Source organism: Pristiophorus japonicus, chromosome 23 (genome assembly GCF_044704955.1).
Source record: "Pristiophorus japonicus isolate sPriJap1 chromosome 23, sPriJap1.hap1, whole genome shotgun sequence".
NCBI classification, from domain to species: Eukaryota; Metazoa; Chordata; class Chondrichthyes; family Pristiophoridae; genus Pristiophorus; species Pristiophorus japonicus.
Genome location: NC_091999.1, coordinates 54,375,488 through 54,394,046, shown reverse-complemented (window position 1 = coordinate 54,394,046; position 18,559 = coordinate 54,375,488). Strand labels below are relative to the sequence as shown.

The following is an 18,559-nucleotide window of genomic DNA, read 5'->3' as shown; positions in this document are numbered from 1 at the left end:
AATAAATGTGTGAAACGTGATTTCCTTGGAGCAGCTGACTCCATCCCTCTGCCCAACTTCTGTCTGAGACTGAAGCAAACCTTGATATCATATTTTGACCCTGAAATGAGCTTCTGACGACGTGGCCACAACACTTGCCTCAGCGCATCCGGTGCTGTAGCCCTCATCCATGTTTTTGTTACCTCTAGATGTGTCTGTTCTAATGCACTCATAGCTGGCCTCCCACATTCTACCCTACAGAAACGATAGGTATCCAAAACTTAGCTGCCCGTTTCCTGCTCACCCATCGCCCCTGGGCTCACTGAGCTACATTGGTTTCTGGTTAAGTAATGCCTTAATTTCAAAATTACCATCCTTATTTTGAAATCCCTCCATGGCATCGCCTCTCCAATCTCTCTAATTTCTTCCAGCCTCTAATTCTGCCCTCTTGCGCATCCCTGATTCTAATCGCACAACCATTGTTGGCCGTGCCTTCTGTTCCCTGAGCTTCAAGCTCTGGATCTCCCTCCCTAAACCTTTCCGCCTCTCTACCTCCCTTTCCTCCTTCAAGGCGCTCCTTAAAACCTACCTCTTTGACCAAGCTTTTGGTACCTGCGCTAATTTCTCCTAATGCGGCTCGGTGTCAAATATTTCAGTAGCAAAATTCACATTCGGGTTTCTGACAGTTGCCCCTATCAAGAACCAACAAAGATTGGTGCAAAATTAGGTTTAATTTATTAACAAGTTTGATTATTGACATACGCATGCACTGCAGTCAAAGGTTAGCTGCGGGTGTATAGTTTTGACAGCTTTATTAAAACAAGATTAAAACTTGTAACCTCGACAGGGCATCAAATCCTGCAGTAGGTTGATTGTACAGCCCGCCCTAATTTATTTATTTGTTAATGGGAATCAAATCGGATGGGGTATATGCTCTCTTGTAAGATCCATGCAAATTTGGGCGAAAGTTACTGGCGCCCAGATTGAGGCATATACTGGTTCATAGTTCAGCGTGATTGTTAAGTAACTAGGATCCAGGAAATTCCTGCTCGAAATTCAGGAGGAAGCCATGTGAAATACATTTTAAATGCAAATCTAGCAGTTAACTGGTTTATGTTGATGTGGGGTGAGGGCATTATGCGGTCTGGTTGCAAAGTCTAAAACCCACAGTTCCTGGATATAGCTCCTTGACCTAATCTGCAAGGGGAAAAATGATTTCCCAGCCCAATGGAGATCACACGCCGACAATGCGAGATGAATGGGAAAGCAATCTATTGGAATTGAACTGTATTGATGCAAAGTCTGGCAAAGAATGCTGAATAGCATAGAACAAAATAAATAGGCGCAGAAGTCGACCATACGGCCCCTTGACCCTGAGCGCCAATTAATAAGATCATGGCTGTTCTTCGACCTCAACCCCAATTTTCCACCTGATCCCCATATCACATGATTACATTTGCGTCCAAATATCTATCACTCTAAGCATTGAATATAATCAACGACTGAACATCCACAGTCCTCTGCGTTACAGAATTCCAAAGAATCGCAACCCTCTGAGCGAAACAAAATCTCCTCATCTCAGTCCTCAATGGTCGACCCTTGTTCCTGAGATGAAACATCCTATTTCTAGACCATCCAGGCAAGGGAAACACCGTCTGAGCATCTAGCCTATCAAACCCTCTGAGAATCTTACGTCTTTCAATGAGATCATACTTAATGCCAATACATTGAGATATATTCCAAAACCGGGCAAAACTGTGGCAGTTGGAGTTTAACGTGGGTATGTTTGAGATCATCCAATTGGACCTAAGAGAGATAGATCAGAGTATTTACTAAAGTGTGAGAAGCTTGGAACTTGAGAGGATCAGAGAGGTTCCCACGTACAGGAAGCACTACAATTCAGTGGACAGGCACAAAATATATTCAGAAAGGCTAATGGAATATTGGCCATTATCGCAAGTTATTACAAGCGAACTGGAATACAAAAAGGTGGAAGTACAAGTACATATATAAGACTGTAGGTAAAACACATTTAGTGTATTGTGTTCAATTCTGGACCTCTTTCAATTCCCATTCCAGCACTGTTACCTCTGGAGTTCCCCAAGTATCTATCCTTGGCAACTCATGCTTCCCATCTCCGTGCTGCCCCTCGGCGATTATATCCGAACACAATATTACAGATTGCACATGTATGCTGATGACACCACGCTTTACCTCATCATCTGGTCTCTCGACACCTAAACTCTCTCAGATTTGTCAAACAGCCTGTGCTACATCCAGTACTAAATATCATTGTCTTTCGTCTCTGGCACAAACCCCGTTCCCTAATTACTGACACTACCTGGTAACTTTCTGAGCCTGAACGAGACTGATCGTAATCTTGGTGCCATAATTGAACATTGGATGTGCACCCTACCACATTACTGATCCATCACCACGACCGCCTACTCCGAACTCCATAACTTCGCAAAATCTATCTCTGCCTCAGCTCAGCTGCTGCAGAAAACATGAGCCATTGCTTTTTGACATCTAGACTTGACTTTGCAATGCACTCCTTGCAGCTTACCTACATTCTACCCCACCGTAAACTTTAGATCATCCAAGACTCTGCTGTCCATGGCTTAATTCGCTACAAATCCTGCTTACCAATCATCCCTGTGCTCGCTGACCCACGTTGGCTCCTCATCTGATAAATGCTCGATTTTATAACATTAATTCTTGTTTTCCAATCCCTCTACGGTCTCGCCTCTCCCGACCTCTGTAATCTCCTCCAACCGACACTCCTACGAGATCTCTGCGCTGCTCCAGTTCTGGCCTCTTGAATATCTCCGGTAACTGGGAGGCCAGAGGATTGGGAATTTTTTTTAACAGCAAAGGATGACTAAAAAAAAAAACTCAGAGAGGAAAGATAGATTATGAGAGTAAATTAGCAAGAAATATAAACAAACAGATAGTAAGAGCTTCAACAGGTATAAACAAAGGACGAGAGTAGCAAAAGTAAATATTGGTCCCTTACATGATGAGACTGGTGAAAAAATTATGGGGAACAGGGAAGTGGCTAATACTTTGAATACATATTTTGTATCGGTTTTTATGGTAGAATAAAAACATCGCAATAAAAATAATCAAGGGGGTATAGGGAGGGAGGAACTTTAAACTATCCTTATCACTAAAGTAAAAGCACTCGGTAAAATATGGCGACTAAAGATGGACAAGTCATCTGGACCTAGTGGCCTGCATCCTAGGATCTTAACAGAAGTTGCTGCGGAGATACTGGATGCATTGGTTCTAATCTAGTAAAATATCCTGGAGTTTGTAGAGGGCTCGGTGGATTGGAAAACCGCAAATGCAACACCCCTATTTGAAAAGGAGGCAGATAGAAAGCAGGAAACTATAGACCAGTTAGACTAATATCTGTCGTTGGATAATTGCTGGAGTTCATTATTAAGCAAGCAATAGCAGGACATTTGGAAACCAATAATAAAGTCAAGCAGAGTCAGCTGTGTTTTATGAAAGGGAAATCATGTTCGACAAATTTTCTGGAGTTGTTTGAGGATATAAAAGGGGGAACCAGTGGATGTGATGTGTTTGGATTTCCAGAAGGCAGTCTATAAAGTGCCACATAAAGGGTTACTGCAGAAGATAAGAGTGCACGGGGTTTGGGGAAATATATTACCATGGATAGCGGACTGGCTACCGAACAGAAAACATAGATTCTGGAATAATGCAACATTTTCCGGTTGGCAAATGATAAAGACTGCGGTGCAAGTGTCTCAACTATTTACAATCTATAATAATTATTTGGATGAAGGGTCCATGTAATGTTGTCAAGTTTGCTAATTATACAATGATGGGTGGGAAAGCAAATTGTGAGGAGGACACAGAAAATCTGGCAGGAAACATAAAAAAGCAAATTATTATTTAAATGGAGAGTAATTGCGAAATGCTGCAGTACAGAGTGAACTGGGGTCCGTGTGCATGAAACATAAAAATTTGGTATGCAGATACAGCAAATAATTGGGAAGGCAAATGGAATGTTAACCTTTATTGCAAGGTGTAAAGAGTATAAAAGCAGACAAGTCCTACAAAAACTGTGTAAAGTATTGGTGAGAACACTCCTAGAGTACTGTGTACGAATTTGATCTCATTATACAAGCAGGGATATACTTGCATTGGAGGCTATTCAGAGATGGTTCACTAGGTTGCTTCTTGAGATGAACAGATTGACTTGTGAAGAAAGGTTGAGCAAGTTGGGCATATACTCCTTGGCGTTTAGAAGAATGAGAGTTGATCTTATTGAAACATACAAGATACTGAGAGGGTTCGTCACGGTAGATGCAGAGAGGATTTTTCCCCTCGTGGGTTATTCAAGAGCTAGGGGGCATAGTTTTAAAATAAGGGGTCGCCCATTCAGAGCGGAAATGAGGAGGAATTTTTCTCTCAGTGTGTATTACATCTCTGGATTTCTCTGCCAAGGAAAGCTGTGGAGGCTGGGTCACTGAATATTTTTAAGTGGAGATAGGCAGATTTGTGTGTGATTCGGGTGTAAAGGGTGATGGGGAGAGATCAAGGAAGTGGAATTGATTCCGTGATCAGATCAGCCATGATCTTAATAAATGGCGGAACAGGCTCGACGGGCCAAATGGCCTATGCTTGCTCCTATTTCTTGTGTTCTTAATCGCTCAACCTTTGACAGCTATACCTTCAGCTGAAAAGGCATAAGCTTTCTAATTCCCTCCCTAAACATCTACGCCTCTCTGACGCCTTCTCCTTCTTTAACACGCTCTTTATACCCTACCTCTTTGTCCAAACTTTTGATCACCTGCGCTAATATCTCCTTAAGTGACTCGTTGTCACATTTTGTTCGATAAAGGTCCTGTGAAGTGCCTTGAGATTCTTTACTATGTTAAAGGCGCTGAATAAATGTAATTTATTGTTGTTGTGCACCGCGCAAGTGGAATGATATATTAGCCAGAATGACATGAAGCAGTTATTTTTTGGTATCAGCGAATAGCACACGGAAGAGAAACGTGTTGATTTGGTGAATTGCAAACATTCCTTTAAAGCCATAAAGTTCACAGTGTATATTTATACATTGAACAAGTGCCAGTCAGTGCCTGGTAATCCGTTGGCCCAGTACATCACCATGTTTTCTCTAACACTTACCCTTCACGTTCCTATTTCACAGTCTCAGTGTATATATTCTTATCATTTCATTGGAACAGAGGCAGCTGGAATGGATAGGGGAGGTTCATCACATGTAAGACTGAAGAGTTGTTCTTCAAATTACAACAGGCAGAGATTGCGATGTAAAAGTGCGTGTTGTTTTACATTAATCAACGATTAATGCAACAGAACAACATTACGAAAAAGCTGTGACCGAGACGTAGTCCCACTTTTGTGTGTAGACACTTTACAGTTTTATTTTTCGGAGATTTCTAGCGAAATATTGTACAAACATTCTTTCAATTTCGCTAGAACTAACGATGGAGAATATATTTCCTAATATTTACTGTATCAGTAATGGAGCAATTATTCCTTGCCCGTTTAGTCTATTCCAAGTGAAAACAACGAGGGATATTTTGTACATCCAAGTGAGCTGGCAGTGTTAAGTTTAAGATTCGGGCCTGTAGCTCTCTCATTAATGGATACAGCTACTTGTGTTTAAAGTGGAGACAGCAAATTTGGTAAAAAGGAGAACGAAAGAGGGATAATAAAATTATAGCTTATCTCTGCAAGAGGCAAAATAACAGTATTCCATTTTTGGGACACAACTCACTTGCTGCAGTTTCAATCCTTTTCCCTTTCCTGATGCAATGTCCAATCTCAGCTGTACGGACAAAGGACTGCGGCTGAGCGGTGGGCAATAGGAGGATAGAACAACGAAGCTGTTCTCATCTGGGAGCAGTAATGAACTTGTCTGTCCAACCTATCGGGATGCTCCAATGGGCGTTGCAGCCAGGGTTGACCAAACGAGTGTGACATACAGGAAGGTACTAAAGAACTTTACAACCAGGGAGGTTCCAAAGTGCTTTACACCCAGGGAGGTTCCAAAGGGCTTTACACCCAGAGACGTTCCAAAGTGCTTTGCACCGAGAGAGGTTCCAAAGGGCTTTACACCCAGGGAGGTTCAATGGAGCTTTACAGCGAGGGAGGTTCCAAAGTGCTTTACACCCAGAGATGTTCCAAAGATATTTACACGCATGGAGGTTCCAAAGATACTTACACTCAGGGAGGTTCCAAAGTGTTTCATACCCAGTGAGGTTCCAAAGTGCTTCACACCCAGGAAGTTTCCAAAGATATGTATCCCCAGGGAGGATCCAAAGTGTTTTACACGCAGGGAGCTTCCAAAGAGATTTATACCCAGGGAGTTTCCAAAGATATTTACATCCAGCGAGGTTCCAAAGTGTTTTACACCCGGAGGTTCCAAAGTGTTTCACAGCCAGGCAAGTTCCAAAGTGTTTTACACCCAGGGTGGTTCCAAAATGTTTTCATGCAGAGAGGTTCCAAAGTGTTTTCCAACCAGGGAGGTTCCAAAGAGCATTACACCCAGGGAGGTTCCAAAGCGCATTACACCCAAGGAGGTTCCAAAGGGCATTACACCCAGGGAGGCTCCAAAGAGCATTACACCCAGGGAGGTTCCAAAGTATTTTAAACCCAGGGAGGTTCCAAAGTGTTTTACACCCAGGGAGGTTCCAAAGTATTTTACTCCCAGGGAGGTTCCAAAGTGTTTTACACCTAGGGAGGTTCCAAAGTGTTTTACACCCAGGGAGGTTCCAAAGAGCATTACACCCAGGGATGTTCCAAAGTGTTTTACACCCAGGGAGGTTCCAAAGTGTTTTACACCCAGGAAGGTTCCAATGTGTTTTACTCCCAGAGAGGTTCCAAAGTATTTTACACCCGGGATGGGGGGTGGTTCCAAAGTGTTTGACACCCACAGGGTGGTTTCAAAATGTATTACACCCAGGGAGGTTCCAAGGCGGTTTACACCCAGGGAGGTTCCCTGGAGCTTTACACCCAGTGAGGTTCCAAAGTGTTTTACACCCAGGTATGTTCCAAAGTGTTTTTCTCCCAGGGAGGTTCCAAAGTATTTCAGTCCCAGGGAGGATCCAAAGTTTTTTACACCCAGGAAGGTTCCAAAGTGTTTTACTCCCAGGGAGGTTCCAAGGCGATGTACTCCCACGGAGGTTCCATGGAGCTTCACACCCAGGGAAGTTCCAAGGTGCTTTATATTGAAGTGTAGTCACTGTTGTAATGCAGGGAATCGTGGCAGCAGATTTGCACTCAGCAAAGTTCCACCTACCGAGAAATAAATACAGGCGCATATAATCAGTTTTGCTGATATTTGTTGAGCGATAAGCATTGGTCAGGGCATCGGCAGAACATTTACTCACTTCTTGAAAATAATACACTCAGATCCTTGGCATCCACCTGAGAGGGAAGACGGAACCTCGGTTTAAAGTCTCACTTGAAAGACAGCACCATCTGACAAAGAAGCATTCCATCAGTACTGCACTGGCGGGTCAGCCTGTAATGGGACTTGAACCCACATTCTTCTAACTGAGGTGCAAGAGGGCTACCACGGCTGAGTGCATCCACCTCAAAAACCAAGCTATTCCTAAAGATACAACTGACTTACTGCACTAAGGTAAGTGTCAGCATCCATAGGACATGACGGGTCACTTGGAAATAAAATAAATCAGTTTACAACATTAAATTGGGTGATAAAGTGCATGTTTCCACTGTGGAGAATAGGAATGACCAGCGGGTTTGGAGAAATGGAACAAAAGACTACAGTGCAGAGCTTAATGGTGGTTGAGTGCTGGAATAGCTAGTTTCGTTATAGAAGTAATTTAACAACTAGATTCAATGGATATTTCAGCGCGTTCTTTAACTGCTGTCTGAACTTACTCTGAGTCACTGTATAAATAAACGTGTTAGTGCAGCAGCTTAGGAGCTGAAGCATGTTTCCACTTTCCTGCAGAATAAATTTGGGGTCATTGAAATTAAACCTGTGAAATAATTATTGTTTTCAATTCGGACATAGAGAAAATTGATAACATACGTCAACCACAACAGGATGAAACTTCCCGAGATGGTGAAGAGTAAAATTATGGACTTTCGCCGGCTCTCCATCTCTGGATCACTCTGACTCTCTCCATTGTTTTGGGCCCGGAGTCTCCTGCGGGCCCTACTAGCCCCTAGAATGTATCTGACGGTCACAGCATTGAGCAGTAACATCAGGAGGAACGGTGCACACGGGGTTAGAATACGGTCCAGCCAGTCAAACGCTGTCCAAGCGGGTGAAACATAAAAAGTAAGTTTTATGTTGCAGTACCAGGCCAGCTTATTAATAGTAAATAATGGTTCATACGTGAAGTAGAAAGGGATGTTTTTTAAACATCTCAGGGCACAGACCGCTCCTATCACCACAGCCGCCGTTGTCTCGGTGCAGTATTTTGTTTTCAGCTTCTGGCAACAAATGGCCACAAATCGATCAAAGGTGAACGCGACCGTTAACCAGACAGAACTATCTCTTGATGAATAAATGAGCACAGTGCTGATGCTGCACGCTGGTGTGGTGGACAGAATGCTATTCCGGAAATAGATACCACCAATTCTATTCAATATCACAGCGGTGATAATGACCAGGAGATCGGTCACCGCCATGAACACCAGGTACCGAGTGATACACCTGGAGAGACCGCATCTTCCTCGGGACAGGATCACAATCGCCGCGATGTTCGCTGCAAAAAGGAGCAAAATGGAAATTACACATCAGACTACCATCATAAGAACATAAGCACATATGAAATAGGAGCAGGAGTAGGCCATTTGCCTCCCACCGCACCCCCCTCCCCCGGGCCTGCTCCGCCATTTAATAAGATCATGGCTGATTTGATCATGGATCAGCTCCACTTCCTTGCCCACCCCCCCGAAACCTTCTTTCACTTATCGCTCAAAAATCTGTTTATCTCCGCCTTAATTATCTTCAGTGACCCAGCCTCCATAGCCATTCAAAGTCTTAGTTTGACTGGACATGGTTTCTGAGTTCATTACCTGATCAGTTGATGGAAACCAATCAATTTGCCAGATCAGCAGAGCTTTACAATATGGAATCGCAGGGAAAGCGTTTTGCTCGATAGACTTGAAGCTATAATCGCCTGAACTCGGCACAAAAAGAGAAGGAGAGCGAAACTGACCATAGTAAAGAACAGACATAAACTAATAGTTAATGAATAATTTATCCCAACATTAAATAGGACAAGCTAAACATAATGTCACCTTGAAAATTGATGGTAGAAAGAGTGCGATCGACTGCTATTTACACCTCAGGAGAATCGTAAAATTCCCATATGGAATGACTCCAAATTACGATTGTTGCTATCTTGTTAATGGAGCAGCCATTCTGCTAATGGGCGGTGAAAAAAGGCAATGAGATCATTGACCAGAAAACTGCACGTTTGTGATATTGGTTGAGGGACAAATGTTGGCCAGGGCACAACTCCCAGCACTCGGTCCAGTTGTTCCTTGAACATTAGACAGTGTCATGGTATCCAGTATCACTGTAATGGCGTCACTGCAGAGAACCTGTCAGTGACAGCTGGGTTGAGCCTATAAACTGCAGGATAAGTGGTGAGGGAGCGTTGTATGGAGCCGCTCAGTGAGAGCCAGAGGTGAGTCCATAACCTGTGAGATAGAAGGTGAGGGAGCGTATAGTGTGAGCCACTTCTTGAGAGCTGGGGGTGAGTCTATAAATTGCGCGATAAGTGGTGTGAGAGGGTTTAATCGGAGCCACTCAGTGAGAGCCGGGGGTGAGTCCATAACCTGTGGGATAGGTGGTGAGGGAGCGTTTAATGGGAGCCAGTCAGTGAGCGCCGGGTGCGAGTACATAATCTGTGGGATTGGTGGTGAGGGTGCATTTAATGTGAAGCACTCAGTGAGAGCCGGGGTTGAGCCTATAAACTGTGGGATAGCTGGTGAGGGAGCGTATAGTGTGAGCCACTCCATGAGAGCCGAGGTGAGTCTATAAACTGCGGGATAGGTGGTGAGGGAGCGTTTAATGGGAGTCACTCAATGAGTGCCGGGGGTGAGTCCATAAAATGCGGGACAAGTGGTGAGGGAGCATTTAGTGTGAGCCACTCAGTGAGAGCTGGTGGTGAGTCTATAACCCATTGGACAGGTGGTGAGGGAGCGTTTAATGGGAACCACTCAGTGAGAGCCGGGGGTGAGCCTATAAACTGTGGGATAGGTGGTGAGGGAGCATATAGTGTGAGCCACTCCATGAGAGCTGAGGTGAGTCTATAAACAGCGGGATAGGTGGTGAGGGAGCGTTTAGTCTCAGCCAGTCAGTGAGAGCTGGGGGAGAGTCTATAACCCATTGGATAGGTGGTGAGGGCACGTTTAATGGGAGCCATTCAGTGACCGCCGGGGGTGAGTTTATAACCTGATGAATACTTGGTGAGGGTGCGTTAAATGGGAGCCAATCAGTGAGAGCCGTGGTCAGTCTATAATATGCGTGATACGTGTTCAGGGAGCGTTTAACATGAGCCACTCAGTGACAGCCGGGGGTGTGTCCATAACCTGTGGGTTAGGTGGTGAGGGAGCGTTTAATGGGAGCTACTCAGTGACAGCCGGGGATGAGTCTATAACCTACGGGATAGGTGGTGAGGGAGTGTTTAATGGGAACCACTCAGTGAGAACCGGGGGTGAGTCTATAACTTGTGGCATAGGTGGTCAGGGAGCGTATAGTGTAAGCACTCCTTGAGAGCCGGGGATGAGCCTATAAACTGCGGGATAGGTGGTGAGGGAGCGTATAGTGTAAGCTACTCATTGAGAGCCGGGGGTGAGCCTATAAACTGCGGGATAGGTGGTGAGGGAGTGTTTAATGAGAGCCACTTAATGAGAGCTGGGAGTGAGTCCATAACCTGTGGGATAGAAGGTGATGGAGAGTATTGTGTGAGCCACTCCGTGAGAGCCGTGGGTGAGTCCATAACCTGTGGGATAGGTGGTGAGGGAGTGTTTAATGGGAGCCACTCAATGAGAGCCGGGGGTGAGTCCATAACTTGTGGGATAGGTAGTGAGGGAGCGTTTAGTGTGAGCCAGTCAGTGAGCGCCGGGTGTTAGTCCATAACTTGTGGGATAGGTAGTGAGGGAGCGTTTAGTGTGAGCCACTCAGTGAGAGCTGGGGGTGAGTCTATAACTCATTGGATAGGTGGTGAGGGAGCCTTTAATGTGAGTTATTCAGTGACAGCCGGGGGTGAGCTTATAACCTGCGGCATAGTTGGTGAGGGAGCGTTTAATGGGAGCCACTCAGTGAGAGCCGGGGTCTGTCTAGAACCTGCGTGAAACGTGTTGAGGGAGCGTTTAATGGGAGCCACTAAGGGACAGTCGGGGATGAGCTTATAGCCTGCGGGATAGGTGGTGACGGAGTTTTTAATGGGAGCCAACCATTCAGAATCGGACATGCAACAAGAAGCAGATTGTAAAAGACACGTTAAATGTTGTGAATCATTTCAGAGGTGGTGAATGTGGACTGTGCCACAAGGGATGATGAACGGTCGGGTTTAATTTGGATTTTGGCTCCCGGTTTGAAGATGGGATTAGGAGTTACACGGAAACATCGTGGAGGAGCAAATGAGCCACTGGTTGACCGGCTCCAGTAAAATGACCAAGGGGTTGCTCCAATCTGAAGTAGGAGGCCAAGGGCCAAGCAGTGAATGATACAGCACAGAAGTAAACCATTCGGCCCATCGTGCCTGTGCAGGCTCTTTGACAGAGCTATCCACTGTTCTCCTCTCGGAACCGTGCTATTTCCACCTTAGAGTACTTATCGAATTCCCTTTAGAAAGTTACTATTGAATCTGCCTCCACCACCCTTTCAAGCATTGCATTCCAGATCACAACAACACGCTGCATAAAAAATGATTCCTCCTGATTCAGTCAAGAAAGCTGCCACTGAACCAAAGCTGAGACAAAGGTTCACAGACATATTACTTTCCCCAAGTCTTTTTTTTAAGTTCCAGGACATACCAAATTCATGGTGATGATTTCCAGAGACAGTTGCACATACACATAGACATTTTTACAGATAGACAGACACAGACACACACACACAAAAATTTACACGCACCAACGGACATGCACAGATTCCTTAGACATCTCGAGGGACAGACAGACTGAATCACTGTCGCAACTTTGGCTGATTTTTATGATTTACTATCCGTATGTATCGTGAATATTGCAGATTAATGAAAGAAAGAAAACAGCGGCGGCATTGAAAGGTGTGGGACGTTGTTCCGTCTATCTCAGAATCAGTTTTGCAGGGACCTGGTTAAATTGTCAAATAGAATGAAATATGCTGAGAAATGGAGTCGGCAGGATTCAAATCTATGCGGGGAAACCCGAATGGATTTTTAATCTATGGCCTTAACAACTGGGCCACGACTACTGGCTCGCTGTCTTTTTAAATGTTACTCAGTTAAGACTCAACCATCCATCTCTGTGCAGCAGACGGCCACAGAATCGTGAAAAAGTCATCGTTTGCTAAAAATCTGGAAGAGGCTGTATTCTTGCTGCTCTATATTGCTCTGGAACTTTTTAACATGAATCTATACCAAGAAACAGAAGCAAAATTCTGCCTTTTGTAAAATACAGCCTCCCCGTTAGGAAATTGAACCGTGGTCTCCCGTGTGACAGGTGGGAATATTTACCACTTTCCCACGAGGAATTGATGCGCATGGGCTTTGTCAAAGCAATATTCGAGCTGTGAATAGAACTGGACATCATGAGAAGTCGATAGATAGATTGAGAGACAGAGACAAACCGACAAACTGGAAGAGATCGACAGCGAGATCGAGACAACCTGAGACAGCAAGTGTGAGACTGATAACGAGAGGCAGACTGAATGAGAAAATGACTCTCAACCACATACATCTAAAGAGATCTGTGTGTGTGATCTATAAAGAGAAAGAGGGAAAGAGTGAGAGAAAGACAATGATAAAGACAGTGACAAGGAGAGAGACAGATGGAGAGAGAGCGACAGATAGACAGAGAGACAAAGATATAAAAATAAAATGTTGGAAATTCTAAGCAGGTTAGAGACAGGAACTACCAGCGACAGGCAAAGAGAGACAGGCAGGCAGAGACATGGATAGACAGAGATGATGGGAAAGAGTGAGACAGTCAGACAGAGAGACTGAGAGAATCCCATTGGAACACAACTGGACACCGTGAGAAAGAGACAGGCACATTGAGAGACAGAGACAAACAGCGAAACAGGGAGAAACAGACAGCGAGGTAGAGACAGAGAGAGACAGAAAGTTTGAGCCTGAGAGGGAGAGTCAGACTGAGTGAGGCAAAGACTCAAACACATACATATACAGAGATGTGTTTGTGTGATTTATAAAGAGAAAGAGGGAAAGAGTGAGAGAAAGACAGGGACAAGTAGAGAGACAAAGAGGGAGACAGATAGAGAGAAAGATAAATAGAGAGAGAGACATCGAGACAAAAACAGAAAATGATGGAAAAATTCATAAGGTTAGAGACAGGGACGAGCAGAAACAGGCAAAGACATAGATGATGGGAAAGAACGAGACAGTCAGACAGAGAGTATGACAGAATCCCATTGGAACAGAACTGGGTACCGTGTGAAGGAGACAGATTGAGAGACAGAGACAAACAGAGAAACAGGGACAGACAGAGTGAATCAGAGAGAGGCAGACTGAGAGAGACAAAGACTCAAACACACAAATACATATTCAGCTCTCGAAAGAGGGAGCGAGAGGCAGAGACTGAGCGATACAGATACAGTTCACAATTTAATTTCATTATCTGCTCAGATTGTCACCAAGCTACAGAAAAATGCAAATGCCACAGATGAAAATCATTTATCACTGATCAGGATGGGAGAAATCGCTATTTAATTAAGTAACTACCAGGAGTGGGGTTCGAACCCACGCGGGTATAAACCCATTGGATCTTAAGCCCAACGCCTTAACCACTCGGCCATCCTGGTGCCATCAGCGATTGGATTCTGTCTATGTGAGAATCTGGGCTTCAACTCCACCTCCACAGACACACACAAACACATCGGGCTTCAGGGAGCATTTCCGAACTTTTTTCGGAATATTGACACGGGGGCAACTCTCCTATTCTTTTTCGAGTAATGCTCTGGGACCTCTCACAACCACCCGAGTGCAGACGGAGCTTCAATTTAACATTTCATCCGAAAGTCAACAGTTTCAACAATGCAAAATTCCCCAAGTGCTGCAGTTGAGTGTTAGCCAAGATTACATGCTCAAGTCTCAGGAGTGCGACTTGAACAAACAAACTCCTGATTCAGTCAAGAATACTGCCACTGAACCAAAGCTGAGACAAAAGTTCACAGCCATATTACTTTCCCCAATTCTTTTTTTTAAGATGCAGGACATACCAAATTCATGGTGATGATTTCCACAGACAGTTGCACAAACACATAGACATTTTTACAGATAGACAGACACAGACACACACACACACAAATTTACACGCACCAACGGACATGCACAGATGCCTTAGACATCTCGAGGGATAGACAGGCTGAATCACTTTCGCAACTTTGGCTGATTTTTGCGATTTTCTATCCGTATGTATCGTGAATATTGCAGATTAATGAAAGAAAGAAAATAGCGGCGGCATTGAAAGGTGTGGGACGATGTTCCGTCTATCTCACAATCAGTTTTGCAGGGACCTGGTCAAACAGAATGAAATATGCTGAGAAACGCAGTCGGCAGGATTCAAATCTATGCGGGGAAACCCGAATGGATTTTTAGTCGATGGCCTTAACCAATGGGCCACGACGACTGGCTCGCAGCCTTTTTCAATGTTACACAGTTAAAACTCAACCATCCATCTCTGTGCAGCAGACGGCCACAGAATAGTGAAAAAGTCACCGTTTGCTAAAAATTTGGAAGAAGCTGTATTTATGCTGCTCTATATTGCCCTGGAACTTTTTAATATGAATCTATACCAAGAAACAGAAGCAAAATTCTGCCTTTTGCAAAATGCAGCCTCCCCGTTAGAGAATTGAACCGTGGTCTCCCGTGTGACAGGCGGCGATATTCACCACTTTCCCACGAGGAATTGATGCGTATAGGTTTTGTCAAAGCAATATTCGAGCTGTGAATAGAACTGGACACCATGAGAAGTCGACAGACACATTGCGAGACAGAGACAAAGCGAAAAACAGGAAGAGACAGACAGCGAGATGGAGACAACGAGAGACAGCAAGTGTGAGACTGAAAACGAGAGGCAGACTGAGTGAGAAAAAGACTCTCAAACACATACATCTAAAGAGATCTGTGTGTGTGATCTATAAAGAGAAAGAGGGAAAGAGTGAGAGAAAGACAATCGTAAAGAAAGTGACAAGGAGAGAGACAGATGGAGAGAGAGCGACAGATAGACAGAGAGACAAAGAAATAAACAGAAAATGTTGGAAATTCTCAGCAGGTGAGAGACAGGAACTACCAGCGACAGGCAAAGAGAGACAGGCAGGCAGAGACATAGATAGACAGAGATGATTGGAAAGAGTGAGACAGTCAGACAGAGAGACTGAGAGAATCCCATTGGAATACAACTGGACACCGTGAGAAAGAGACAGGCACATTGAGAGACAGAGACAAACAGCAAAACAGGGAGAAACAGACAGCGAGGTAGAGACAGAGAGAGACAGAAAGTTTGAGACTGAGAGTTAGGGTCAGACTGAGTGAGGCAAAGACTCAAACACATACATATACAGAGATGTGTTTGTGTGATTTATAAAGAGAGGGAGGGAAAGAGTGAGAGAAAGACAGGGACAAGGAGAGAGACAAAGAGGGAGACAGATAGAGAGAAAGATAAATAGAGAGAGAGAGAAATCGAGACAAAAACAGAAAATGATGGAAATACTCATCAGGTTAGAGACAGGGACGAGCAGAGACAGGCAAAGACATAGATGATGGGAAAGAACGAGACAGTCAGACAGAGAGTATGACAGAATCCCATTGGAACAGAACTGGATACCGTGTGAAGGAGACAGATTGAGAGACAGAGACAAACAGGGAAACAGGGACAGACAGAGTGAATCAGACTGAGAGAGACAAAGACTCAAACACACAAATACATATACAGCTCTCTGAAGACAGAGCGAGAGGCAGAGACTGAGCGATACAGATACATTTCTCAATTTCATTTAATTATCTGCTCAGATTTTCACCGAGCAACAGAAAAATGCAAATGCAACAGATGAAAATCAGTTATCACTGAGCAGAATGGGAGATATCACTGTTTAATTAAGTAATCACCAGGAGTCGGGTTCGAACCCACGCAGGTATAAACCCATTGGATCTTAAGCCCAACGCCTTAACCACTGGGCCATCCTGGTGCTGTCAGCGATTGGATTCTGTCTATTTGAGAATCTGGGCCTCAACTCCACCTCCACAGACACACACAAACACATCGGGTTTCAGGGAGTATTTCCGAACATTTTTCGGAAAATTGACACGGGGGAAACTCTCCTATTGTTTTTCGAGTAATGCTCTGGGACCTCTCACAACCACCCGAGTGCGCAGCCGGTGCTTCCATTTAACATTTCATCCGAAAGTCAACAGTTTCAACACTGCAAAATTCCCCAAATGCTGCAGTTGAGTGTTAGCAAAGGTTGTATGCTCAAGTCTCAGGAGTGCGACTTGTACACACAAACTCCTGATTCAGTCAAGGATGCTGCCACTGAACCAAAGCTAAGACAAAAGTTCACAGCCATATTACTTTCCCAAGTCTTTTTTTTAAGTTTCGGGACATACCAAATTCATGATGATGATTTCCACAGACAGTTGCACATACACATAGACATTTTTACAGATAGACAGACACAGAGACGCACACACAAAAATTTACACGCTCCAACGGACATGCACAGATGCCTGAGACATCTCGAGGTATAGACAGGCTGAATCACTGTCGCAACTTTGGCTGATCTTTGCGATTTTCGATCCGTATGTATCGTGAATATTGCAGATTAATGAAAGAATGAAAATAGCGGCAGCATTGAAAGGTGTGGGACGTTGTTCCGTCTATCTTAGAATCAGTTTTGCAGGGACCTGGTTAAATTTTCAAACAGAATGAAATATGCTGAGAAACGGAGTCGGCAGGATTCAAATCTATGCGGGGAAACCCGAATGGATTTTTAGTCTATGGCCTTAACCAATGGGCCACGACTACTGGCTCGCTGCCTTTTTAAATGTTACTCATTTAAAACTCAACCTTCCATCTCTGTGCAGCAGACGGCCACAGAATAGTGAAAAAGTCACCGTTTGCTAAAAATCTGGAAGAGGCTGTATTTTTGCTGCTCTATATTGCTCTGGAACTTTTTAATATGAATCTATACCAAGAAACAGAAGCAAAATTCTGCCTTTTGTAAAATGCAGCTTCCCCGTTAGGGAATCGAACCGTGGTCTCCCGTGTGACAGGTGGGGATATTCACGACTTTCCCACAAGGAATTGATGCGCATGGGTTTTGTCAAACCAATATTCGAGCTGTGAATAGAACTGGACACCATGAGAAGTCGACAGACACATTGCGAGACAGAGACAAACCGACAAACAGGGAGAGACAGACAGCGAGATCGAGACAACGAGAGACAGCAAGTGTGAGTCTGAAAACGAGAGGCAGACTGAGTGAGAAAAAGACTCTCAAACACATACATCTAAAGAGATCTGTGTGTGTGATCTATAAAGAGAAAGACGGAAAGATTGAGAGAAAGACAACCATAAAGACAGTGACAATGAGAGAGACAGATGGAGAGAGAGCGACAGATAGACAGAGAGACAATAAAATAAAAAGAAAATGTTGGAAATTCTCAGCAGGTTAGAGACAGGAACTACCAGCGACAGGCAAAGAGAGACAGGCAGGCAGAGACATAGATAGACAGAGATGATTGGAAAGAGTGAGACAGTCAGACAGAGAGACTGAGAGAATCCCATTGGAACACAACTGGACACCGTGAGAAAGAGACAGGCACATTGAGAGACAGAGACACACAGCAAAACAGGGAGAAACAGACAGCGAGGTAGAGACAGAGAGAGACAGAAAGTTTGAGACTGAGAGTTAGGGTCAGACTGAGTGAGGCAAAGGCTCAAACACATACATATACAGAGATGTATTTGTGTGATTTATAAAGAGAGGGAGGGAAAGGGTGAGAGAAAGACAGGGACAAGGAGAGAGACAAAGAGGGAGACAGATAGAGAGAAAGATAAATAGAGAGAGAGAGACATCGAGACAAAAACAGAAAATGATGGAAATACTCATCAGGTTAGAGACAGGGACGAGCAGAAACAGGCAAAGACATAGATGATGGGAAAGAACGAGACAGTCAGACAGAGAGTATGACAGAATCCCATTGGAACAGAACTGGATACCGTGTGAAGGAGACAGATTGAGAGACAGAGACAAACAGAGAAACAGGGACAGACAGAGTGAATCAGAGAGAGGCAGACTGAGCGAGACAAAGACTCAAACACACAAATACATATACAGCTCTCTAAAGACAGAGCGAGAGGCAGA

At 44.3% G+C, this 18,559-nt stretch overlaps 2 non-coding genes and 1 pseudogene across 2 annotated transcripts; all 3 read right to left on the bottom strand.

The window, feature by feature from the left end:
- Positions 1-7,819: 7,819 nt before the first annotated feature.
- LOC139235546 (probable G-protein coupled receptor 139) overlaps positions 7,820-18,559 on the bottom strand; it is a 107,574-nt pseudogene continuing 96,834 nt past the window's right edge.
- Positions 13,914-13,996, bottom strand: trnal-uaa (transfer RNA leucine (anticodon UAA)). Its single transcript has one exon. It is a non-coding gene; the product is annotated as a tRNA-Leu (tRNA).
- On the bottom strand, positions 16,299-16,381 carry trnal-uaa (transfer RNA leucine (anticodon UAA)). Its single transcript has one exon. It is a non-coding gene; the product is annotated as a tRNA-Leu (tRNA).